Source organism: Palaemon carinicauda, chromosome 27, assembly GCF_036898095.1.
Source record: "Palaemon carinicauda isolate YSFRI2023 chromosome 27, ASM3689809v2, whole genome shotgun sequence".
Taxonomy (NCBI): domain Eukaryota; kingdom Metazoa; phylum Arthropoda; class Malacostraca; order Decapoda; family Palaemonidae; genus Palaemon; species Palaemon carinicauda.
Genome location: NC_090751.1, coordinates 38,175,304 through 38,191,143, shown reverse-complemented (window position 1 = coordinate 38,191,143; position 15,840 = coordinate 38,175,304).

Sequence of the window (15,840 nt, the reverse complement as noted above, 5' to 3'; positions counted from 1 at the left end):
CAAAGCCACCCCTTTGCCTACCTTTTCTAGACCCAGGATGGACACTCCAGCGTCCAGATTCATTCCGCCCTTTCGTGGCAGAGCCTCCAGCAGAGGAGGTGCTCGTGCCGAAGGGAGACGTGGGAAGAAGAAAGGTACCAAGTCCTTTAAAGGCAGAGTCTGACTGCCACCTTCTTCAGACAGCAGTGGGAGCCAGACTCAAGAACTTCTGGCAGACCTGGGAGAAAAGGGGCGCAGATGCACAATCTGTGAAGTTGCTCAGAGAAGGGTACAAGATCCCGTTTGTACGCAAACCCCCTCTAGCAACGTCTCCCATCGATCTCTCTCCCAGGTACAGAGAGGAAGACAAGAGACTAGCTTTGAAGCAGGAGGTGTCTCTCTTACTAGAAAAGGGAGCGGTAGTCAAAGTCCGGGACCATCAATCCCCGGGCTTCTACAACCGTCTCTTCTTAGTGGTAAAGAAGACAGGAGGGTGGAGGCCGGTGCTAGACGTCAGTGCGCTGAATGTCTTTGTCACAAAGCAGACGTTCGCCATGGAGACCACAAAGTCCGTTCTAGCAGCGGTCAGGAAGGAAGACTGAATGGTCTCTTTAGACCTAAGGGACGCATACTTTCACGTCCCCATCCACCCAGAATCCCAACCTTTTCTGAGATTCGTTTACGAAAAGGTTGTCTACCAATTTCAAGCCCTGTGCTTTGGCCTAAGCACAGCTCCTCTTGTGTTTACGAGGCTCATGAGGAATATTGCCAAATTCCTGCATTTAGCGGATATCAGAGCCTCCCTCTATTTGGACGACTGGCTTCTAAGAGCTTCTTCCAGTCGTCGCTGTCTGGAGAATCTAAAGTGGACTCTAGATCTGATCAAGGAATTGGGTCTCCTGGTCAATATGGAAAAGTCCCAACTGGTCCCATCCCAAACTATAGTGTATTTAGGGATGGAGATTCACAGTCAAGCTTTTCGGGCTTTTCCGTTGGCCCCCAGAACAAGTCAAGCCCAGGTATGCATCCAGAACATGCTAAAGAAGGAACGATGTTCAGTCAGACAGTGGATGAGTCTGATAGGGACGCTTTCATCCCTGGAACAGTTCGTTTCGTTAGGGAGACTACACCTCCATCCCCTTCAATTTCACCTAGCTGTTTACTGGAAAAAGGACAAGACGCTAGAAACGGTCTCGATCCCCATTTCCGAGAAGATGAAGTCGTCACTGACTTGGTGGAAGGACAGTATCAACCTCAGAGAGGGTCTGCCCCTGGCTGTTCAGACCCCCAACCACGTTCTCTTCTCGGACGCATCGGACACGGGCTGGGGTGCGACATTAGACGGTCGGGAATGCTCGGGAACTTGGAACTCGAATCAAAAAACGTTACATATCAACTGCAAGGAGCTACTGGCAGTTCATCTGGCCTTGAAAAGCTTCAAGTCCCTCCTTCAAGGCAAAGTGGTGGAGGTGAACTCGGACAACACCACGGCCTTGGCGTACATCTCCAAGCAAGGAGGGACCCATTCTATGACGTTGTACGAGATCGCAAAGGACCTCCTCACCTGGTCAAAAGATCTAAACCTTTCTCTAGTAACGAGGTTCATCCAAGGCAACATGAATGTCATGGCGGATTGCCTCAGTCGGAGGAGTCAAATCATTCCAACAGAATGGACCCTACACAAGGATGTGTGCAAGAGACTATGGGCCATATGGGGCCAACCTACCATAGATCTCTTCGCAACCTCGATGACCAAGAGGCTCCCAATATATTGCTCACCAATCCCGGACCCAGCAGCAGTTCATATAGATGCCTTTCTACTGGATTGGTCCCATCTAGACCTTTATGCATTCCCCCCGTTCAAGATTGTCAACAAGGTACTGCAGAAGTTCGCCTCTCACGAAGGGACAAGGTTGACGTTAGTTGCTCCCCTCTGGCCCGCGAGAGAATGGTTCACCGAGGTACTTCAATGGCTGGTGGACGTTCCCAGAACTCTTCCTCTAAGAGTGGACCTTCTACGTCAGCCACACGTAAAGAAGGTACACCCAGGCCTCCACGCTCTTCGTCTGACTGCCTTCAGACTATCGAAAGACTCTCTAGAGCTAGAGGCTTTTCGAAGGAGGCAGCCAGGGCGATTGCTAGAGCAAGGAGGACATCCACTCTTAGAGTCTACCAGTCGAAGTGGGAAGTCTTCCGAAACTGGTGCAAGTCAGTATCAGTATCCTCGACCAGTACCTCTGTAACCCAAATAGCTGACTTCCTATTATACCTGAGGAAAGAAAGATCTCTTTCAGCTCCCACTATCAAAGGTTACAGAAGCATGTTGGCAGCAGTCTTCCGTCACAGAGGCTTAGATCTTTCCAACAACAAAGATCTACAGGACCTCCTTAAGTCTTTTGAGACCACGAAGGAGCGTCGTTTGGCTACACCTGGTTGGAATTTAGACGTGGTACTAAGATTCCTTATGTCAGAAAGGTTCGAGCCACTACAATCAGCCTCCTTTAAAGATCTCACTTTAAAGACTCTTTTCCTGGTTTGCTTAGCCACAGCTAAAAGAGTCAGTGAGATTCACGCCTTCAGCAGGAACATCGGATTTTCATCTGAAACGGCTACATGTTCTTTACAGCTTGGTTTTCTAGCCAAAAACGAGCTACCTTCTCGTCCTTGGCCGAAATCGTTCGATATTCCAAGCCTTTCAAATATGGTGGGAAATGAACTAGAAAGAGTCTTATGCCCTGTTAGAGCTCTTAAGTTCTATTTAAGACGAACTAAACCTTTACGAGGACAGTCAGAAGCTTTATGGTGTTCTATTAAGAAACCTTCTTTGCCTATGTCAAAGAATGCAGTATCCTATTATATCAGACTGTTGATACGAGAAGCTCATTCCCATCTGAATGAGGAAGACCATGCTTTGCTGAAGGTAAGGACACATGAAGTTAGAGCTGTCGCAACTTCCGTGGCCTTTAAACAAAATAGATCTCTGCAGAGTATAATGGACGCAACCTATTGGAGAAGCAAGTCAGTGTTCGCGTCTTTTTATCTTAAAGATGTCCAGTCTCTTTACGAGAACTGCTACACCCTGGGACCATTCGTAGCAGCGAGTGCAGTAGTGGGTGAGGGCTCAACCACTACATTCCCCTAATTCCATAACCTTTTTTAATCTTTCTCTTGAAATGTTTTTTATTGTTGTTTTTGGGTTGTCCGGAAGGCTAAGAAGCCTTTCGCATCCTGGTTGATTTGGCGGGTGGTCAAATTCTTTTCTTGAGAAGCGCCTAGATTAGAGGTTTTGATGAGGTCCTGTAGTATGGGTTGCAACCCTTGATACTTCAGCTCCTAGGAGTCGCTCAGCATCCTAAGAGGATCGCGAGGCTCAGTAAGGAAGACGTACTTAAAAAGGCAGAGTAATTGTTCAAGTCGACTTCCTTACCAGGTACTTATTTATTTTATGTTTGTTATTTTGAATAACTGCTAAAATGAAATACAAAATCCTTAGCTCATAATAATGTAAACAATTAATGCTGGTCTCTACCCACCCCCCTGGGTGTGAATCAGCTTATATAATCACCGGCTAAGTTTAATATTGAAAAATGTTATTTTTATAATAAAATAAATTTTTGAATATACTTACCCGGTGATTATATATTAAAGGACCCTCCCTTCCTCCCCAATAGAGACCCAGTGGACCGAGGAGAAAATTGAGTTCTGTGTTTACATTGAGTACTGAGTACCTGCACGACAGATGGCGCTGTTGAAGTACACCCCCTGCCTGCATAGCGATCGCTGGCGGATTTTGAACGTAGAGTTTTTCTGTCGAGCAGCAGAGCTGCAGCTTATATAATCACCGGGTAAGTATATTCAAAAATTTATTTTATTATAAAAATAACATTTTCAATATTAATCTTACCCGATGATCATGTAGCTGTCAACTCTGTTGCCCGACAGAAAAATCTAAGGTCGGGATACGCCAGCGATCGCTATACAGGTGGGGGTGTACATCAACAGCGCCATCTGTCGAGCAGGTACTCGGGTACTTCTTGTCAACAAGAACTCAATTTTTCCTCTGTCGTGCCACCGGCAAGACCTACTTGGATACGCTGTTGTTTCTGGAGTTGTTTTTCACGATTTTGGTGATGTATTCGCTCTAGATTTTAGCTTTCGCTATTCAGGAACTATTATCATTAGCTTATCAAGCTTTTTGATTAGATTTGGATTAATTGTTAATGAACTTTGCTAGATTTTGGATTTCCCCCTTGGCTAATTCAAGAATTCAAGATGTCTGACCATTCTCAAGTCCCTAAGTACAGGCAGTGTAGCGTTAGGGCTTGTTCTAGGCGTCTTCCGAAGGCCTCCATAGATCCTCACACCGTTTGTTCCAATTGTAGGGGTAAATCCTGTCAATTGGAAGATCGATGTGAGGAATGCGCTGGGCTTTCGGAATTCGATTTTAACGAATTCCTAAAGAATGCACGTAGGCTAGAGAAGGATAGGATCAGGAGGAGTTCTTCTCGTTCGTTTGATTTTTCCTCTCCCCATGCCCCTCAACCTACTCCTTCCCCTGTAGTGGTGACTCCCGACCCTGCTACTAGTGCTCAACCCTCCTTGGCGGACATGATGCGTGCCATTCAGGCTCTTGGTGACAGAGTGGAGTCATTAGCTAATGACCGGAATCAACTTTTGGCCGATGTCAAAGAGTTGAAAGCGAAAAGTGCAGTGGGAAGTGTAGTGAGTGCAAGTGAGGTGAAAAGTGTCAGTGTCAGTGTTGCGCATGAGGGTACATCTGTTCGTGCCAGTCGTCCTCCCAGTCCGGGACCTCTTGCAAGCTCCCAAGCCCAGGTGAGAAGCAATGTCGAAGGACCAAAGGGTTCGACAGGCCTTGATCAGCGTACGGATGTACCCTCAGTGGTTGCGGACGTATCTGTCAGAGATCGTCCCATCCACAAACAGACGAGTGAGCCCACTCATTCCTCGTCTGTGGAAGAAGTTTCTAGGAAGAAACGTTGGACCAAGGTCTCATGACCTCTCAAGCGTAAGGTCCCTTCCGAGCGAGTCCAACGGCCCAGGTGTAGCCACTGGGTCAGTTCGGACTCGCCGCAGTCTTCCGAAGACTGCACACCTCCCAAGAGAGGTAGAGTGGTTCCGCAGCAGGCAACTACTCCGTCTGTTGCCGCACCAACCACGGTAGACCCTAAGTGGTCCATGCTGCAGACTATGCAGTCTCAGCTTGCTTCCTTCATGCAGGAGTATCGTGCTGAGAAGGTTGACACTGCACCTGTTAACCTACAACCTGCCACGGTTGTGCGCTCAGCAGATACTGCGGCTGCCTGCTCCCACACTCCACCTGTGAGAGCTCCACCACCGATGCGCAGTCGACCCTGCCAGACGCATGTTCATGCTGCACCCTCCGTTGATATGCGTGAGGTACCGCATCAGCAGTGGGAAGGTGCTGTCAAGCTGCCGTGTTTTGACGCAATGCGGCATGCTCCGCAACCCACGGCAGTCCCTCCCACGCACCAGCACTCTGCTTTTGTTGTTGCCAGCTCGCAGACTGACCAGCAGCGGCATGATGTTGGATCTGGTGCAGCTACGCATGCACCCGTGCTGCCGGATTCAGCCGTTCAGCTTTCTGCTCCACCTTTGCCACTTCCTCCTCAGCATTCGGATGATGGAGTATCTGATGACGACGAAGCTGCGCATTTGGACGATCCGCACTCCGACTTAGAAGAACCCAAGTCTACGCCTCCCTCCTTAGACTTTAGGAAAGTCCTTGCCCTGTTCAGGGAGTTGTATCCGGAACAGTTTGTGTCTGCAACCCCGCGCTCACCTCCCTCCGAGTTCGCTTTAGGCATGCAGTCAGCAGCTCCTGCCTTCACGAAACTCGTACTCGCACGCTCATCCAAGAGAGCTTTGAGGGTAATGGGAGAGTGGTTGCAGTCCAAGAAGCAACTGGGAAAGACTGCTTTCATCTTTCCGCCTACCAAGCTTGCTTCCAAATCTAGCATCTGGTATGCCACGGGAGAGGAACCCGGCTTGGGAGTTCCTGCCTCTGCCCAGGGCGACTTCTCAAGTCTGGTTGACTCTCCCCGCAGGCTGGCTATGAGACGATCTAAGATTTGCTGGTCCTTTTCTGACATGGATCATCTGTTGAAGGGAGTTTTTCGTGCTTTTGAGATCTTCAACTTCCTCGACTGGTGTTTGGGAGCGTTAAGCAGAAAGACTTCCCCTTCGGATAAGGACTCTGCCATGCTTATCATGTCTAGCATGGACAAAGCCATTCGGGATGGGTCTGGTGAGCTTGCAGCTTCGTACGTGTCTGGAGTGCTTAAGAAGAGAGATCATCTTTGCTCCTTCTTGTCTGCGGGGATCACTCCATGCCAGAAGTCGGAGTTGATGTTTGCTCCGCTTTCCAAGTGTCTCTTTCCGGAAGAGCTGATCAAGGGGATTGCTGCCTCGTTGATCCAGAAGGATACCCATGACCTGGTGGCGTCTTCCGCACGTAAGGTCAAAGCTTTACCTTCCGTGCCTAGACCTAGGATGGACACACCAGCGTCTAGGTTCATCCCGCCCTTTCGTGGCAGAACCTCCAGCAGAGGAGGTACCCGTGCCGACAGTCATCGTGGCAAAACGAAGAAGGGTTCCAAGTCCTCAAAAGGCAGAATCTGACTGCCTACCTCTCCAGACAGCAGTGGGAGCCAGGCTCAAGAACTACTGGCAGGCTTGGGAGAGCAGAGGTGCAGACGCTCAGTCTGTGAAGTTGCTAAGGGAGGGGTACAGGATTCCGTTCTGGCGCAGTCCCCCTCTAGCAACTACTCCCATCAACCTCTCTCCCAACTACAAGGAGGAGGACAAGAGGCTAGCTTTGCAACAAGAGGTGTCTCTCTTGCTACAAAAGGGAGCGGTAGTCATAGTCCGGGACCATCAATCCCCGGGCTTCTACAACCATCTCTTCCTGGTAGCGAAGAAGACAGGAGGGTGGAGACCGGTGCTGGACGTCAGTGCTCTCAATGCTTTTGTCACCAAGCAGACGTTCACAATGGAGACGACGAAGTCGGTGCTAGCATCGGTCAGGAAGGAAGACTGGATGGTCTCGTTGGACCTAAAAGACGCGTACTTTCATGTCCCCGTCCATCCAGACTCCCAACCTTTCCTAAGGTTCGTCTTTGGAAAGGTCGTGTACCAGTTCCAAGCCCTGTGCTTTGGCCTAAGCACGGCACCTCTTGTGTTTACCAAACTGATGAGGAATATTGCCAAATTCCTTCATTTGGCAGACATCAGAGCCTCCCTCTATTTGGACGACTGGCTTTTAAGAGCTCCGTCAAGTCGTCGCTGTCTGGAGAATCTCAGATGGACTATGGATCTGACCAAGGAATTGGGTCTCCTGGTCAATATAGAGAAGTCCCAACTCGTCCCATCCCAAACCATTGTCTATCTAGGTATGGAGATTCAGACTCGAGCTTTTCGGGCTTTTCCGTCGGCCCCCAGGATCAGTCAAGCCCAAGAATGCATCCAGAGCATGCTGAGAAGGAACCGATGTTCAGTCAGGCAGTGGATGAGTCTAACAGGGACACTGTCATCGCTGGCCCAGTTCATCGAGTTAGGGAGACTCCACCTCCGCCCCCTTCAGTATCATCTAGCTGCTCACTGGAGAAAGGACATGACGCTAGAAGCGGTCTCAGTTCCTATATCCGAAGAGATGAGGTCTGCACTGACGTGGTGGAAGAACAGCATTCTTCTCAGGGAAGGTCTACCGTTGGCTGTTCAGACCCCCGACCACCTTCTCTTCTCGGACGCATCGGACACGGGCTGGGGTGCGACACTGGACGGACGGGAATGCTCGGGCACGTGGAATCAGGAGCAAAGAACACTTCACATCAACTGCAAGGAGCTATTGGCAGTTCATCTGGCCTTGAGAAACTTCAAGTCCCTCCTTCTAGGCAAGGTGGTGGAGGTGAACTCCGACAACACTACAGCCTTGGCGTACATCTCCAAGCAAGGAGGGACTCATTCGAGGAAGTTGTTCGAGATCGCAAGGGACCTCCTCACCTGGTCAAGAGATCGAAAGATTTCGCTGGTAACGAGGTTCATTCAAGGCGACATGAATGTCATGGCAGATCGCCTCAGCCGGAAGGGTCAGGTCATCCCCACAGAGTGGACCCTTCACAAGGATGTTTGCAGCAGACTATGGGCCCTGTGGGGTCAGCCCACCATAGATCTATTCGCTACCTCGATGACCAAGAGGCTCCCGATTTATTGTTCACCGATTCCGGACCCAGCAGCAGTTCACGTAGATGCCTTTCTTCTGGATTGGTCCCATCTAGACCTGTATGCGTTCCCTCCGTTCAAGATTGTCAACAAGGTACTGCAGAAGTTCGCCTCTCACGAAGGGACACGGTTGACGTTGGTTGCTCCCCTCTGGCCCGCGAGAGAATGGTTCACCGAGGTACTGCAATGGCTAGTGGACGTTCCCAGGACTCTTCCTCTAAGAGTGGACCTTCTGCGTCAGCCGCACGTAAAGAAGGTACACCCAAGCCTCCACGCTCTTCGTCTGACTGCCTTCAGACTATCGAAAGACTCTCAAGAGCTAGAGGCTTTTCGAAGGAGGCAGCCAGAGCGATTGCCAGAGCGAGGAGGACATCCACTCTCAAGGTCTACCAGTCAAAATGGGAAGTCTTCCGAAGCTGGTGCAAGGCGAATGCAGTTTCCTCAACCAGTACCTCTGTAACGCAGATAGCTGATTTCCTTTTACATCTAAGGAATGTAAGATCCCTATCAGCTCCTACGATCAAAGGTTACAGAAGCATGTTGGCAGCAGTCTTCCGCCACAGAGGCTTAGATCTTTCCACCAACAAAGATCTACAGGACCTCCTTAAGTCTTTTGAGACCTCAAAGGAGCGTCGGTTAGCCACACCAGGCTGGAACCTAGACGTGGTTTTAAGGTTCCTGATGTCAGCAAGGTTCGAACCGCTTCAATCAGCCTCTTTTAAGGATCTCACATTAAAGACTCTTTTCCTCGTTTGCTTAGCAACAGCTAAAAGAGTCAGTGAGATTCACGCCTTCAGCAGGAACATAGGTTTACATCTGAAACGGCTACATGTTCCTTGCAGCTTGGTTTTTTAGCTAAAAACGAGCTTCCTTCTCGTCCTTGGCCCAAGTCGTTCGAGATCCCAAGCCTGTCCAACTTGGTTGGTAACGAACAAGAGAGAGTACTTTGCCCAGTAAGAGCTCTTAAGTACTATTTAAGACGTACAAAGCCATTACGAGGACAATCAGAAGCTTTATGGTGTTCTATCAAGAAACCTGCTTTACCGATGTCTAAGAACGCAGTTTCTTATTACATCAGGCTTTTGATTAGAGAGGCCCATTCTCATCTGAAGGAAGAAGACCATGCTTTGCTGAAGGTAAGGACACATGAAGTTAGAGCTGTCGCTACTTCAGTGGCCTTCAAACAGAACCGTTCTCTGCAGAGTGTAATGGATGCAACCTATTGGAGAAGCAAGTCTGTGTTCGCATCATTTTACCTTAAAGATGTCCAGTCTCTTTACGAGAACTGCTACACCCTGGGACCATTCGTAGCAGCGAGTGCAGTAGTAGGTGAGGGCTCAACCACTACATTCCCATAATCCCATAACCTTTTTTAATCTTTCTCTTGAAATGCTTTTTATTGTTGTTTTTTGGGTTGTACGGAAGGCTAAGAAGCCTTCCGCATCCTGGTTGATTTGGTGGGTGGTCAAATTCTTTCTTGAGAAGCGCCTAGATTAGAGGTTGTGATGAGGTCCTTTAGTATGGGTTGCAGCCCTTCATACTTCAGCACCTAGGAGTCGCTCAGCATCCTAAGAGGATCGCTAGGCTCAGTAAGGAAGACGTACTTAAAAAGGCAGAGTAATGGTTCAAGTCGACTTCCTTACCAGGTACTTATTTATTTTATGTTTGTTATTTTGAATAACTGCTAAAATGAAATACGGGATACTTAGCTTCTAATGTTAACATGTATGCTGGTCTCCACCCACCCCCCTGGGTGTGAATCAGCTACATGATCATCGGGTAAGATTAATATTGAAAAATGTTATTTTCCTTAGTAAAATAAATTTTTGAATATACTTACCCGATGATCATGAATTTAAGGACCCTCCCTTCCTCCCCATAGAGAACCAGTGGACCGAGGAGAAAATTGAGTTCTTGTTGACAAGAAGTACCTGAGTACCTGCTCGACAGATGGCGCTGTTGATGTACACCCCCACCTGTATAGCGATCGCTGGCGTATCCCGACCTTAGATTTTTCTGTCGGGCAACAGAGTTGACAGCTACATGATCATCGGGTAAGTATATTCAAAAATTTATTTTACTAAGGAAAATAAAATTTTTTCTTGCCAATCTTCAGGCTCCACAGTTATATGGCATTGCTCTGGGAATTAAGATCTAATGGACAAAATTTTTTTAATTGTTGGATGTGATATTTATACATATTTATAATAATTTTGCATTTATTTTTTGGGGGGCTGGAATATTTAAAAGAGAACTTATGTATCAGTGCACTTCAAGGTATGTCGCTCACATGTATCATCTTAAGTTCTTCTCATGCAAAAGAAAATATTAAAAGCTTAATATTCTGTAAATTTCTTGTTAAGGAAAAACCATGCAGAATAAGAATAATTAATTTCTGCTTTCCTTTTATTGAAAATAATGTACTGTATTCCCCTTTTTCAATTTTGTGTTTTATGGATGAAAACAAACTAGAATAATTCTTTTGATTTATATGTTAAAGATGAAGAATATGATATCTTGTATTTCTTATTGTTTAATGTGTGAATAATTCTTTCTCTCTCTTTCTCTCTGAATATACCTTGAAGAATAATATGCTAATTGTTAAAATTTTGTAAAGAGATTTTGTACACATTTACCTATAAGGTTTAATTAAGAAGTTCTCTTTTATTTCAAACTGATGCTTGCCTCCAATTTCAGATCTCCCACTCCCTATCCTTTATCCTTCCTTATCCCAAAAATGGAAATGTTATTAAAACAAAACAGAGACTTGCCTCATATGGGTGATGAGTCTTCCACTGCCCCCTCTTCTTTGAGCATCAGCATTTGCTATTTTATTCCTCACCAATAAAAGGGGCTAAAGAGTTTAGTCCATGGGGGTAAATCCTGATCTTAACTAGATTAATCACTTGCTCCTTTAGACTGTTATTTTATTCCCTGTGTACAGAACTTGTTCATTCTTTTACTGGTGTCTTGAGAGCTGTAGCTCTATGTGTTAGCTTGAATATATTGTATGTGTCAAAGGCCAACAGCCTGTACTGGCAAACATGTTGGACTATAGTCTGATTTTTTATCCAGCTGTCTTGTCAGTGTAGGTTTTATCCTGACAGCTAAATTCATGATAAATTATGAATGTGTTATGCCATTATTAACTTTCTCAAAAGCCTCAAAATTCTGTAAATGTGAATGGTTTAATAGATTTTAGAATTTGGTATACAGTAAATGATCTTATTTAAATCAAATATTTCAAAATGTTTAAGAGGCTTGCATTATAGGTTATAATGCCAAATGTACAGGTTTTGGTACTGTCATTTTAATTTTTAGCTAAGTTGTTTGCACTTGTGTCAATGACAAAAACATCAAATTTATTATGAACTGTGTAGTGTAAGTAGTGTAAATTATATCTAATATAAAAGGATTGTGATTCAATGTACTCGAGATGTGTTTGTGCTCTTTTTGAAGTTAATGTGTAATTGATGGTAACTGTTATTTCCAAATTTCAAGTGTGGTTAAAATACTAAAGATTAATGATAAGTGTACTTAACGTAAGCCTTTCCAGGAATTTGGTACAAGGGTCATTTTGAAGTCTGCTTTTCTGAGCTTTTTATTATGACGAGATATCTGGGCTCTCTGAAAAGGTACACAGCTCGGTTCATAAATTCCATTTTGTTTCTTGTCTTGTGTCATTTGTGCTTATGACATAAAGGCGGGATAAATAACACTTTAATCATTTTTAGATGAATTGTGTAATAAGTTCTTGAATATTTTATCGTTGGCTCGAAACCTGTTTAAATGGTGTGAAAACTAATTAGGTATGAAGAATAGGTTTATAAATCATTGGTAATGAATCACATTGGGTATTAAGTGCAGTTTTCTGAATTTATGGCAAAGATTTTGCTTATTTCCTTACGTTGGACAAGGTCTGAAAGTTCAGTTTCCATAAAATTACTTTGTTTGCATATTTGCATAACTTGTGTTTTAAGATATAATGATTATAGGTAGGGTTTTTTGGGGGTTAATGCAATACTGATGTGCAGAAATAGTCTTGTGTTCAGACAGTAACCTTCCTTGAGGAAAATTCGTAACATTGTAAGAGACATATTAGGTATTTTACACCTGTACTTAAATGTTCATAAATTCCCTAAATGTAGATAATTTATATTTAGCTTTCTCCTTTTTATCCCTTAACTATCTTTATACATAATACATAACATGGATATCTTGATAATGTACAGAATTTGTATAATTTTTAGATTATACACTTGTGGGCAGACATTTTTGCTTTTGTTAGGCCAGTTTTTTGTTTAAATCATTGGGTAACTGGTGTTAATTCATCCTATTTGAAATTAGCCTGAACTTTGAATAGAATTGTAATTATTAAGATTCTTCACCCTCAGAACATGGATAATTAGTTCTCAAGCCATACTCATTATATTTAATTAAAAATTTACAAATTGTCATATTGAAAGAGGGTATATTTTAAAATCTTGCTGTACAATATTAAATGTGATGTATTTCGATGTCTCTTAAGGTTTCAATTTTGCCAAAAACAAAGTTTGTACTACTGACCTTTCAAGTTATTATTTCTGTCGCACACCCTTCGAGGATACCATTGGTATAGCCGCTTGCCTTTAAGGGGTCATCAGAATTAACTTGGGCTTGAGTAGTATCAGTATTAAATTGAGAATTAAAAAGATTAGATTCAAAATAATCGATTGACATGCAAAAGTAATGGAAATGAAATATGGGAAGTTAGGAAATGAAATATGGGAAGTTAGATAATGCATAACCTCACTATCTAGTCTTACTTTTTTGCTCCACAATGCAGTGAAATAGGGTAACACACACTCACACACACACACACACACACACACACACACACACTCTCTCTCTCTCTCTCTCTCTCTCTCTCTCTCTCTCTCTCTCTCTCTCTCTCTCTCTCTCTCTCTCTCTCTCTCTCTCTCTCTCTCTCTCTCTCTCTCTCTCTCTCTCTTTTTTGTTCCTTCCCATCTAAGCACTTATAAGTTTTACTTCAAATTGTACTTGCATGGTTTTCCCCTCGGTTGCACTCCGGTACTGCATTGCCTTACAGGCCCAAGTGCTGGTCTATACAGTATTCCTATATTTAGTCCAACTCCCTCCAAAAAAACTAATCACAGGATTCCCAGTAGAGTATTTTTGAATTTCTCATTGGTAACGAGATTGATATTTTCAAGCGACTTTTTCTCTCAAGAAGGTTATTCATCGCACATCAGTATAACAAAAGGATTAAAGCCCAGTAAATATTTATCCTTGATATCAGTATTTGATTTAATTGTGATGATAATTTGCAAATATTAAATATTGGAACTTTATGTTATGAAAGAGTTATAAATTCCACTGGAAGGAATGAGAGATTGTTGTGCTAGTTTTGATGAGGGGTGTGAGATTCTTATGGAGAGGTTGGATCGTTTCTTTGCCTATTGCACTTCGATACATCATTCCCAAGGTGGACAAGGAAAGTCCGTATTTTTGCCAGTATTTTCTCAAAGAATTTTAGTTGCCACATTTTTATGTAGATGGGTACAAATTAGGATAGCAGGTGTTTCATGTAGAATTAGAGTGGGTTTTTCCTTGTAATTTACATAGCATAGCTTATCAAGAATTTTTTTTTTTTTTTTACTGTGAAAAGGTGAAAAATATCCTCTATCCATATAGCATGTAAAACACCCTGTCAGTCACGAAGTTATAGTACATTTCCTTGGGTAACTGTGCACTTGAAAGATTAGTTTTTTATATAAATTCATAAAAAAAACTTCATAAAAGAGGAAATAATTTTTTTGATTTTAGAGTGTTTAGATATTGATTGTTTTTTGCTGACCTATCTAAGGAGAAAATTTGAGTCTTCATAAAGTCATCGAGAAATAAATGATAGATTATTAATTGCCTTTTTGTTTAAAAATTTGTTTGATGCTTTGCTCTTTTAGTATATATTAGATTATAATTTGCCTCGTTGTTCCGAAAGATTTGAGTTTGATGTTTCACTCTTTATAAGCATATATTCTCTATTATTGAAACAATTCTTTTTATTCTGAATTAAAATGCGTAAGAAATTCATCATTATTAAATTTCATTATATTGGTGAACTGCTGGATATTATAGATAATTAAGTTTTATATATAGATATATTTGCAGTCGGTACTTATTCAACTCTTGCATTGAAAGGTACAATAAAAATAATTTAGAGCTCAGAGACGTCCTTGTTCCGAACAATACTAAGATGATATATTTCATTTAATATCTGTTCATCTTGCACCGGTTTTCGGTAGAGAATATTCGTACTCGGCGAACATGATCGTCCTTCTATTGTTGTGTCTGAGGTCATTTTGGTAACTTTTAAACGTCATTTCAAGTGGGTTTAACCCCAAGTCTTTAAGGATAAAGATCCAGAAAGTATTAAATTATTTTGATTACTTGATCATTGCTATTTTGACTGTAACTTTTAGTAATATACTGTATTAAGTTACACAGCACTTGTGTAAAATACTTAATGAATAATGAAGAATCATCTTTGATTATTGGCTGAGGATACCTTTGTCAGGGAATATATGCTCATGGTAGTATAGCAAGGGATTATGAGCAGATAATAGTTTTGTAAGAGATTACAAGGCAAGTGTGTTATGAATAACTATAAGGTGATAATAGTATATTAAGGGCGTATATGTTGAGGATAGTATTTAGTGGGGTTGATTTTAATTCAATAGATGTAGAAGACATATTCATTTTACTTGTAGTATTCTATATTTTTTGTGTATTGGTTATAGGCCTCAAGTTTGTTATTAGGAGCTTTATGAATTGAATTAAAACTTATTCTATTGTTATTAGGAGCATTATGAACTGAATTAAAATTTAATCTATTGTTATTAAGAGCTTTATGAACTGAATTAAAACTTAATCTATTGTTAAGAGCTTCATGAACCAAATTAAAACTTGATCTCCTTCAAACTGTAGGTAAATATTTAATGATAATCATGTTTCATAATACACTAAATGCATGTAAAATTAAGCCATTTCCCTAAGGTTATTATTTTTCTTAAAAAAGTGTTGTTTGCCTTATAAAATGTTTTGGATAATCTCTTTCTAGTGTTTCTTTTTCTAGGGCTTATATTTGAGAACTTATTACACAGCTAAAGTGATTCAGGTGTCCATGTGTAAGGTGAATGCGTACTTCGGTCCGATCTGACTGTCTGCTGGGAGAAGTAGCAAGGATAGTCAGGGCAGTAGCCTTGCACGTCTCTTCTCTTTTACCCGACTCAATTATATGCATAAAATGGGATGAGGCAGGGAGGCAACTTGGCATTTATGAATCTTGTCTGCTTTTCAGCAAGCTTTAGGTTTCTGTAGTAATGGATTGTTCTGAAACTGCCCAAAGGCTTGAAAATGACCCCTTTGTTTAATTTACTAGATTTTTTGTTTTTCATTCAAGAAATATTCTGTTTGACTAAGTGAATAATCTCACGTTTCATTAAAGAATTATCGTAACTCTATAATCTGGGTTAAAGTAATTAAATAATGATATAAATGTTTTACCATTTAGCTTTAAGAGAGCTCCTAACTATTCCAGCA